This window comes from Zosterops lateralis (genome assembly GCF_965231275.1).
Source record: "Zosterops lateralis genome assembly, chromosome: 14".
Taxonomy (NCBI): Eukaryota; Metazoa; Chordata; class Aves; order Passeriformes; family Zosteropidae; genus Zosterops; species Zosterops lateralis.
The window spans coordinates 1,469,545-1,481,169 of record NC_139774.1 but is presented as its reverse complement, the minus strand read 5'-3'; positions in this window follow the sequence as shown (position 1 = coordinate 1,481,169).

Genomic DNA, 11,625 nt, shown 5'->3' with positions numbered 1-11,625 from the left:
GCCATATTTGATATAGAATCACAGACTGCTTTGGGTTGAAGGGACCTTAAAAATCATCCCATTCCTCCCCCTGCCATGGGCAGGGACACCTCCCACTGTCCCAGGCTGCTCCAAGCCCCAGTGTCCAACCTGGCCTTGGACACTGCCAGGGGCAGCCACAGCTTCTCTGGGCACCCTGTGCCAGGGCCTCCCCACACTCACAGGGAAGAATTTTTTCTCCATTTCTGATCTACCAGACAATTTCTGCAAGGCTGCTCAGACTTGCAGTTCAAACTGATCAGAATTATCTCAAGACTCCCTTGAAATCTCTTTTCTAAGTCATGCTGATTTGCATCATCATTTCTCAGACTGAAATGAAATAATTTCTTTTTGTCAAAACATTCCTCCACCACCCTCTTGAAAACCACTTGTGACTCTGTGAATTATCACAGGAATTTCACATTTGGCACAGCATTTCTCCCAGTGAGACGTTTGGATCTGTTGTCTTCCCAACTGTCGACAAAGTTCTCACACTTTCAAACACTGGGAGTTGTCCACAAGTCAAACAGGACAGGTAAGATATCAAAAGCTTTAACACTCAGGAAAAGTAAAACAACAGAATAATTAGAATGTTTTTTAAGTGTATAGAAACTAACAGGGAGATGAGTCTTGTCTACATGAATCCCTCAGGGACAAAACAAGCTGATGCAATCCAATTCTGCTCTCCAATGGATGAGACTTTGTGGATAAGGAAGAAGCAGCAGATCCCACACACCTGAGGCTCCTGCCATGGTCCCACGTGGCATCCAGAAGTGAAGAATGCCTTGGCTGAAGTCCTGGCACAAATCTGGTTGGAATCTGCAGTCTGAGAGCAGTTTCCAATGGTTCATTGTGAAATGCAAAGGACAAATTGAATGGTTACTCAGCTGCTCAGAAGATCCATTCAATATTTTATTGATAGCCTGGATGAGGGAATGGACTGTGCATTTATTAAATCTGCCAAGATTAAATCTGTGAAGAGCGGCTGCAAATACATGGGGGAGAGTAGTATTAAAAAGTTTTGACAACTTGGACAAGTCTATAAATACAGAAAGCTTGTAAAAAGCAGAGTGGTTTTACTTGGGCAGGAGTAAAGTGCACAAATACAGGACTGACACCAGCTGGCAGAAAGCAGTCTGGAAAAACAAATAATCTGAAGGTTCTGCTGGATCACAGGCTGTCCGAGGTTATTATCCTGAGCAGAGAGAGGTTATTATCCTGAGCAGGTCTCTGAGCAGAATTACCTGTCAGACATCTCCCAGGTCCTCTGCAACACCTGAGTGCAGAGGCACAGCCAGGTTTGGGTGCTGCTCCTTGGGAAAGGCTAACAGACAAAGCAGCAGGACAATGGAAACACAACCTGAATCAAGAGACTGAGAACAGGAGGTGCTCAACAGAGAGCAGAGCATAGAGAGGTGCAGGAACAGCCCTGACAGTGCAGGAACAGCCCAGTGCCAGGTCAAAGTCTGCTAAAAATGCAAGTGGAGCAACTTCTCTGCACATGCCAGGAAGGTCACAAGCAGTTCTGATTCTGCTGTGGAAGGAGGAGATGGACTGAGTGATCAGCTGAGAGTTCATCCAGATTCACTTTTCATGGGTTCTGTGCCCAGCTGAGGCTGAATAGAGTTTGTCTGTCCCCAATTTGTCCAGATGTACCCAGAAGTTTCACACAGAATTTGTATAATTTCTGCACTAACATCATCATTAAGGTTAGTGGTTTATGTTCATCTTACCATCTTAGGACTCCCTGTCTCACAAACACCTTATCAAAATGCTATTTGCCAGGCCAACATGACTCACAGCTCATCCATCAAAAGCCATTTTAATAATTAGTTCTCAAATACTAACTCAATAAAATCTTTGTATCTTGATTTTCCTTCCCAACCACCGCAATGGGCAAAAGGGTTTGTAATCCTTTGGCCCTGCTTCTCTCAGACTCACAGGATCCAGATCAGAGCTGCTGGTGCCAGTCTTCCATCCCACTGACAGAATTATAGAAACAACTACAATTTTAGAAAGCATTGTAGACGTATTGGGGCTCTCAGCTGCTGATTCTCAGAGACACCAGGTTACTCCTGCTGCCTCCAGCATCCCATCCAGTCCCTCGCACAAAGGCAGGACCAGCCCTCCCTGTGTTCATTCTGACATCAGAAAGAAATCTTCAAATACTTTAATCTTGCCCAGATTACCCATTTCAGTGACTCTACCTTCTACATCAACCATGTATTCCCGTTGTTAGTGCAGTTCAGCCTGTTTTCTCCAGCCATTTTCCCATGGAAAGCAGCTGAAGTTGCAGTGGCCAGGCTGACTAACACGACCTTCTGAGCCAGATGAATTCTCAGGGTGTCAGGGAAAGCAGTCCTGCTTTATCAAACAATTACAATCAATTACCAATATTGATCAGAAGCAGCTACAGCTGAGCTTCCTGCAGGATCCATGGAATTAAATAGCTGTGCTGGAAGAAGAGCAAATATCTCTGTGAAATTGTGCAGGTTCTGAGATTTATGAAAGCACAGCTCTATTTCATTGGCATTCCATCAGTTAAATCAACATTATATAAACCCTTATATATAGGGGTTCTTATATAAAAGAAATCATGCAAGTCACAGACCTCGTTAGCTCTGTGTACCCTTCTACCACTGCTAAATTGAGTTGATCTGTCAGAGAGTAGAAACCCAAAAGATCCCTGATTTATCATCTTAATTCTTTACATCTCCTCTCAAGAATTCACAGTGCTGTCATTCTCTCCTCCATTCCCATTACCTTCTTTGTAACATATTGGCCTTCTTACTTTTACTGAATAATTCCTGGTCTATTATATCTATAATTATACTAATAATTAAGCATGCCTTTTCATCAGCTAGCAGCTAATTACTTCTGTTCCTACCCAGCTTGCTCAGAAAACAGTCAATTCATCTGTATCCCCATCACTCTTGCCGTTGCTAAGCACTCAGTGCCACTCAGCAGTGCCACTGTCATGGTGTGGGGTGGCTCAAGGTGCTCTGCAGTCCCCGAGTGTTGCTGCCTTTTACCCTCACAGGGGTTTGTCATCTGAGGGAAGGCTTTACTTACCTGCCTGGCTCACTGCTGAGCCCAAACAGCTCTGGAGCTGTCCATGAGCACTTCATGCTTTCTGCAAGGAGCAGTCATTGCAGAGACAGAAAGAATTGGATTCCAAATCATCCTGTACCCACTTGTGGGTGAGAGCATCCCCAAGGCTGTGTTAAATGAGAACTGAAGTCATGAGGTCTAAACTCTTGGTTATTTGGACTTCTGTGAAGGTTTTGGCACAGTCAGAGGAATGGAGCAATTCTCCCATAAGGAAAGGCTGAGGGAATTGGGACTGCTCACCTGGAGAGGAGAAGATTTGGGGTGAGCTCAGGGTGGCCTTGCAGGGCCTGAAGGAGCTGCAGGAAACACGGAGAGAGACAATATCCAAGGGCTGGAGGGACAGGACACAGGGAATGGCTTCCCACTGCCATTGGGAAGATTGGGCCGGAATTGCTCCTTGGGAGGGTGGGCAGGCCCTGGCACAGGGTGCCCAGAGCAGCTGTGGCTGCCCCTGGATCCCTGGCAGTGTCCAAGGCCAGGTGGACACTGGGGCTTGGAGCAGCCTAGGACAGTGGGAGGTGTCCCTGCCCATGGCAGGGGGAGGAATGGGTTGATTTTTAAGGTCCCTTCAACCCAAAGCAGTTTGGGATTCCATCATTCTATGATTCTCTGGTGTGAAGAACCTCTTGCTCTCACACCTTGTCCCTCACCCTGGATCACTCCTGATCTGCTGATGTGACAGCTGGACATTGTCATTGTGCCTCTGCTGCTTACTCTGCTTCCCACCAACACCAAATCACTCATGCCAATTAGTATCAAACTTCAGTGTTGTGGTGATAAATAAGCTCAGATTGTTTTAATTTCCCCAATTTTCTGTCACTTGGTCCGTTGTAGGCTGCAGACAGAATTGGATGTTCCAGGACAGGAATTTCCACCATCACCAGCTTTGGCAAGCTGCTTCTTTGCCTGTTCCTCAGGTGATGAAATCAGGGAAATTACCATTAGTGAAATGTTAATGGCTGGTGTTTCCAGCCTTCTCAGAGATTGGGTTAGGCTAAACCCTTAATCCTTTTATCTGACTCATGACTGCATCCACTGAAATGAAGCAATGTTGGCAAATGAAGTGGTTGTGCCTGATTCCAGCAAAAGGAAAATTGGAAAATGAGGGAATTTGTTACAGAAAACGCTCAGAGTGGCAGCCAGAAAGGTAAAATGTTTTCAGATGGCAGGTAGACTATTTTAGGATTTTATATTGGAGGCTCAAAGCAAATGCATATAACCTGTCAAAAAAAAAAAGACTTGAGAGGAAAACAAAAAGCTTGCATCATAAAACAGCAGGATCAGGGAGGCTCTTGGAAGTTAAAAGGTATCCTGCAAAAAGCTGAAGTTGTGTCTGAAAAAGGAAATCTAAAAAGAACATAAATTCTGGCAGACTAAATGTAAAAGCACAATAACATAGACAGAAGAAAGAGTTTAGAAGCAGTTTGCTAAAGAAATAGAAAAGACTGTTTTAAATCCTTCTTGAACACATCAAGAGCAAGGAGACTGCAAGAGCCACACAGGTGTGGGAAGGAACACTAAGAAAACACGATGCAATCAAAAAAATCCCAATTTCTTGGGGTTGTTTTCAAACCTCTGTTCACCTGGAGAAGCCTGGAAACTCTAGAACCAGGATCTTGTTTATAAGGCCTTCACAGAAGGCTCGTCTTAATTTAAGGGTGTTAAGAGGAGATTACAAAGCCGATAAAAGGAATAACAATGTTTCACTGGGCGCCTGATGGAATTCACAGAAGGTTTTTATAGAATGTTAAATATGAATCATCACTGAGCTAATACCCTGAGTACGTAACCTTTTGCTGAAAATTGCTGTGATTATCAAAGGACTGGAAGGTAACTAATAAGAAATCAGGTTTTTAAAATAAATCCAGTGGCGATTCAAGAAGCCTCAGACCACTAAGCCCAATGTCCATATGGGTCATGTTGGCTGAAGCTCCAGTAAAGAACAGAATTAGTGAATACATGAATAAAAGTAACATGTTAAGGAAAAGTAAACATGACTTTTGTAAAAGGAATCCAAGCCTCCTAAATCTACTGGAATTCTTTGAAGGAGTCAAAAGCATGTAAATAGCAGAGTTCCAGCTGAGAATTTTTCCCTGCATTTCCAACTCACTCCAAGCTTCCAGAAGCCTCATGCATAGAAGGTCTCATCAAAGGCTTTTAAATAAACTAAAACAGCCAGGGACTACAGGTAAGGACCTCATAGTGTTCCAATTTAGCATTGGAAAAAGAAGATTATCCTAAAAGGAAGAGTTTTCACAGTGGAAGATGATCAGCAGTGGAGTCCCACGGGGATTACAGTCCACGGTGTGTTCAATGTGCTCAAAAACGATTTGAAAAGTTGGGGGAGAAGTGACGAAGTTTTCTGATAAAAACTAAATTAATTAGGATAATATTTACTGCAAAAAGTTCAAGATACCATGACACTGAGCAAGCCTCATGACAAAGTGGAAGGTAAATTTCAGCCCTGACAACTGTAATCTGGCCATCCACAAAAAGCAACACTCTACACACAGAGTGATGGGCTCTGAGCTAGTTTGCACAACTTAGGAAATGCATCTCAACGTTATAACAGCTTGTTCTATGAATATATGACCCCATTGCTCAAGAGCAGGCAAAAAAAAAAAAAAAAAAAAAAAAAAAAAAAAAAAAATCCCAAAGTGTCAAATTCTTAGGAGAGAAAAGTAGAGCCCTGCCCCTGTTTACATTCACAGTAGCTCTGCTTCTCCAACAGCCAGGCATCTCTGGTACCCTCACCTGAGACAAAAAGAAACTCATAACAGCAAAAAGAAAAGCTACATGGCAGGATGACAAACATGGGGAGTACAAAACTGCTTTCATGTGAGAAACAGAGTTAGCATGAATGAGAGGCTGAGTAGGAAGGGATTGCTTGGCATTTGTCGTTGCCAATTGTGCCGAGCAGGCCAGGTGCCAGCAAGGGGAGACGGACACTGAACACGAGCTCTGTCATGTGCCTCTTTGTTCAGCTGCTGAAGCCTTCATATCCTGTCAGGCAACAATTCCGAGGGCTCTGCGAGGACTGTGACAGCTCCGTTTCCTACATAATCCCAGCGTGCTTTCAGGGAGATATAAGGGGAAAGGAGAAATCAAAGGCTTGCAGTGCTCTTTGTGCCCATTATCTCGAAATCGTAGCTCATTAGAGGTCTCCACTTCCTTTCACAGCTGTCCTCCCCCACCACAAATTCAGAATTAAAACAAATAAAAGTAATAACCCCCCCACACACACACTTAGGCTGTGTTTACTAACATCTGCCTATGGTGACCCAGCTGTTTCTTGCCAGCCCCTTCAGGGATGTGTTTTAACACGGCTCCTCTCACCTTTTCACACTTCTCTCATTTCCCAGCTCCTCTGAGCATTTTGGGTTCAGGCTGTTAGCTCAGCTCTGCCTTTCAGTCACTTGTGCCCTGACTTGTACCAGTTGGTCCCAAGCCTGATAACAGCCTCAAACTCCTGGTGAGCCATTAATAATACACCAGCAACCATTTTAATTGCAACCGGGTGTCTGGAATTTTGGAGCTGCACACAGAGTTCCTTCTCCCCACAATATTATTGTCCCATTGTGCATTTTGGAGTTTAGCTCTCATTAAAAGTAATGGAGGGAAATAGTCTGTGGCAAAGTGAATGTGTTTGTTTTCACAGTTCACCTCCTGCTCCTCCGCACTCAAACACTCTCTCACTCAGCGACAAGACCACAGCTGCTGCCATCGTTTACTTACCTGAGGAGTGCAATATTTAGCTGGAGGGACACTGGAGTTTTCTGTTTGTTAGTTATCAGGTCAACAACTCTCACCTTATCACTTCAGTTTCCATTCTGTTGATAAAACCTGTCAGCCTTCCTTGAGTGGTTCCAGGCCCTCAGAAGAAATCACATTAAATTGGCACAACCAAATAAATCTGTAAGGGATGTGCTCCTGCCTAACCAAAGGGAAGGGGGGAGGGTTTGGATTTCTTTCCCTCTTCCTCCTTGCACAGTTCCAATGTCCGAGCCCTTGGAGCTGTGTTGAAATCCTCCCTGAGGATTCAGCAGTTCAAGTCAGATCAGGTCTTTGACAATGACCCAGAGGAAATGTCTGCAGAGCCGAAACTGATATGTTTAAGTGCAAGAGACAATAATCATTTCTTCAAGTAGAAACTAAAAATACCCACAAGAAAGTGGAATTCATAATGGAGATTTTAAAGATCTGTGACACACCAGAGCCTGCACAGGGGTTTTAATAAGAGAGAGGCCAATTTAATTGGTCAGGGCCAGCAATGCCTGGCTGGGTGAGGGGCTCTGAGGTCTCACACTCGCAGTGAAAGCCCGGAGCGTCACTGGACAAGCCGGTGTCACAGCAGGGCCGTGTCACAGCCAGGGACAGCCTCCATCACCAACATCACACGGCCCAGCCACGAGGACAAGGCACTAAAAAGGGGAGGCAGAAGCTGACAAAGGAACATTCCTAAAGGTAATTGCAGGACTGACCATCTCCACGTGCCATTTGTTTCATTAGAGCTCTGGGCATGCAGCTAAAGCAGCCCGTTAAGTTTTAAAGTCTGTTAGGGCTGACTTAACAAGGACGTGCTGAGCACCTCAGTCCGAATTCACACCCTTCCCCTGTGAAAACTCTCCTGGCTTGTTTGTGGAAACCCAGAAATAACTTCCGTGGACCATTAAATTACAGACAATCACCACCCAGAGCTCCCTGTCCTCGTGGCACGGCTCATCAATCAGGTTTGCTGTCACCGTGTCTCTTCTCATAGCAGTCACCAGAAGGCTCTGAGCTCCCTCAGAATCCATGTGACATTTACTGTCAGGGGCTGTCAACACCAAGAGATTCTCCCAGGGCCTCCGAGTTCATCACAACGAGATCTATCCCCAAAGCTGCTCCCAGTTCCAGCTCTGGATTTCAGTGACTGACTGAGGGGCTTTGCAGCACTCAGGGAACAGGGAAGCAGCAGCACAAGCCACAGCTATAGCCCACATACTTTTGTTTTCTTATTCGCATCTCTTTTCTCATTGTACAACTGCTTTAAGAGAGGTCTCAGGCATGTGATTAATTAGATTTCCTCAAAAATATCCCTTATAAACGTATTAAAAGAAAGCGGAGATTGTTTACCGAGAAATTTTGCCTTCCCATCTTTAGCATTGATCCTGCCTTCACTCTCTGTTTAACAACACAGTGACCTAGTGGAAAAAATTTATAAAACTTAATAAATTGCAGTTGGCAGTATTGACAGAGTGTGTATATGCACATCTGGGTTTGTATGAACATATTATATGAAATCTAATAAAGTAAAACAAACACATTTGCTTTGTCTGTGAGCTGTGAAACGAGATATCCCCTGTAATTACACTATTTGAAGTATATTTGGTCAAAGGGAGATGGTGAGATTTTTGGCCATAAATTTCGGGGTTTAGATTAAAAAACAACTATTATCTATCAAAGCTTACATGCTCCACTAAGTTACTTTGCTCAAGATGCAGAAAAATAAAAATGCAGATGAAACCTTAAGTTATCAGGAGGTCACTATAAGACAAGATGAACCAGCTCCAGGGAATGAAATTCCAGTGCCAAATGTGCCTCAAAAAATGATCAAAATCTTGGAAATACATTCATTTTTTCTGCAGTTTGAGGGGGAATGGGCATTAATGAGTGTCCAAACCAGTGACTGAAAGAGTGATTTTAACTGCAAAGGTTTTTAAAAGAGCTCACAATGTGTATAACCCTCTAGAACTTCCATGTCTATTTTTAGCTTGCTTTCCACAACCAGCCAGGTTCCCTCTTCCAACCAAAATAAATATATTTCTTAAGGAGCACAGTATTTCTTTCCCTCAGGAGCAAAGTATTTGTTTTCCTAAAATTATCATGATAACAAGCAGAGTCTTCTCAGCCCCTTCTGGTAAACTCTGTGTGCTGATAATCCACTGCTGACCAGCAGCTGAGCCCAGCAATCCAGGCTGGTTTCCATCCAATTTACAGCCCATTTACTCAATCCACACCTCACCCACCAGACCGGTAAAATGACACCGTGGGAACCTTTGTGGCAGAGTCCAGTAAACAACACCCACTGCTCTCCCCATGCCTCTGAGCCAGTCTCATCGCAGAGGCAATCAGGTTCTTTGGCATAATTGTCCTTAAATCCATCCTGGCTGTTCCCAACCATCATCTTGTTTAAAACAGTTTCCAGGAGAAAGCTCCCCATCACCTTCCCAAGAGTCTGGTTAAATCAAATGTTTCGAAATTCTCCAATCCTTCTTCTTACCCTTCTCTTAAAATCTCAGAATGGGTTCAGTTGGAAGGACCTTAAAGCTCATCCAGTCCCATCCCCTGCCATGGGCAGGGACACCTTCCACTGTCCCAGGCTGCTCCAACCTGACCTTGGACACTTCCAGAGGCAGCCAGAGCTTCTCCAGGGCCTCACTCCCCTCCCAGGGAAGAATTCTTCACTGAGTGCATAATGTTTGTCCTCTCTCTGTCAGCAGAATCCTCTCCTGATTGCTGTGACCTTGCAAAGGGGCCCTGCAATGACATTGGCCACTTCCCCCACCGCCCCTGGGTGCACACAAGAACCAGCAGGCAGAAAAGCTGCAGCAAGACACTGCACCTGCAGCAACTCCCCAGGGCTGGTCACCTCCTCCTCCTCAATGTCCTTTCCACTCTGCCTTCAAGCTGCAAGGACACAAACTGGCTGAGCTGGGCAACCCCAGCAGCAGAACCTCAGGTGGAACAATCTGAACATTCTCCTGCCTCAGCCTGAGCCACTCTCTCTTCAACATTTTCCCCTTCAGCCACGTTCCTGCACAGCAGCCCCCAACTCTGAGCTTTGCCAGCTCAGCTTTATTTGCTCTGGACAGGTCCCTTCATAGAATCTCAGACTGAGTCAGGCTGAAGGGCCCACAGGGGCTCACCTGGTGCCACCTCCCTGCTCCAGCAGGGCCATCCCAGAGCTCAGGGCACAGGAATATCTGCAATATCCCCAGGGAAGGACACTCCACAGCCTCTCTGCACAATCTGCTCAGGGCTGGGCACTGCCCAGGGCACAAGTTGTGCCTCCTGTGCAGAGGCAGTTCCTGGGCTCAGTCCCTGCCCGTGGCTCTGGGGCCATTGCTGGGCCTGGAGCAGAGCCTGGCCTGCTCTGCCCTCCCTGCACACAGGGACACCTGGGGACACTCAGGGACACCTGGGGACACACAAGGACACCTGGGGACACACAGGGACACCCAGGGACACACGGGGACACCCAGGGCTGAGGGCCCCTCTCAGCCGGGGCTCCTCTCCAGGCTGAGCAGCCCCAGCTCCCTCAGCCTCTCCTGGGCACGGAGATGCTCCAGGCCCTCCCTCAGCTCCAGGAGCTCCTGTCCCTGCTGTGCTGAGGATCCAGAGCTGTACACAGCACCCAGAGATGCCCCCAGGGCTGGGCGCAGGGGCAGAATCCCCTCCCTGACATGCTGAAAAAGCACTCCAGGATCCCACTGGCCTCCTGGGCCACTTGGTCCTTCCCTGCAGAGCTGCTTCCTTATCTCTCAGCATCCCCTCACCTTCATCTGGTGATTTTCCTTCTCCAGTGTCACAGACACAAACACACAACTGCACCATGAACCCTGCAGCTCCTGGGGAATCCTCACAACAGGAATCCAAACAGACCAGCTCTGCTCGTGCCTTGCCAGTCACAGAAAAGAAGAGAGTATCCCTCACCTGGGATCACCCCTGGAGACTTGAAAGGAAACCAAGATCAAAGCATTAAAAATTCAGTGATCAGCTGAGGAGATCATGGATGAACCAATACCAACAAATGTAGGTTCAGTTTTTGGAGCATTAATTAGTGGTATCAACCTGATGAGAGAGAAAATTAAGGCAAGATTATAGAGTGGAGATGCTGATATTTCTATTTTGCATGTAATTTTCATCCCCAAACAAACTGTAGTAGCTTAGCAAACACCAGTCTACTAACATGAGACAATTACAGACACATTTAGTGAAACAGGCAACTAAATGACTTTGTAATTACACTATTAAGCCAAATCTGGGGTGAAAAGGACAAAGGATTTGTGTCCCATATGACACTACCAAAAAAAAAAAAAAAAAAAAAAAAAAAAAAAAAAAAAAAAAAAAAAAGCACTGTGGAACACCAAGAGAAATTTGGTCGTTTAAAGCAAGTGTTTAGGCTGATGAAGGAGAGCAATTATGGATCTTCCACAGTTGGAATTAAACCTGAGACTATTCAAGCATAAACCACAGCTAATACTGAACAACAATTCTGAGCTCATAACAGGAATTACCAGCACAGAAAACACCACATTCCAGAGAGACAACTGCTGGAATGACCAAAAGCCTGTGCCTATGGAACAAAGAAATAAACGAGAATGTTCAGCTGGAGTGAACAGGGCAATATTCCTACTCCTGATGGAAACCCAGGGCAAGAAGGACATGAAGCTGTTTTGTTCCCAGGCTGGTAGGGAATGGTCTCTGTTGGGTGCAGCTCTGGGTAAGGAAAAG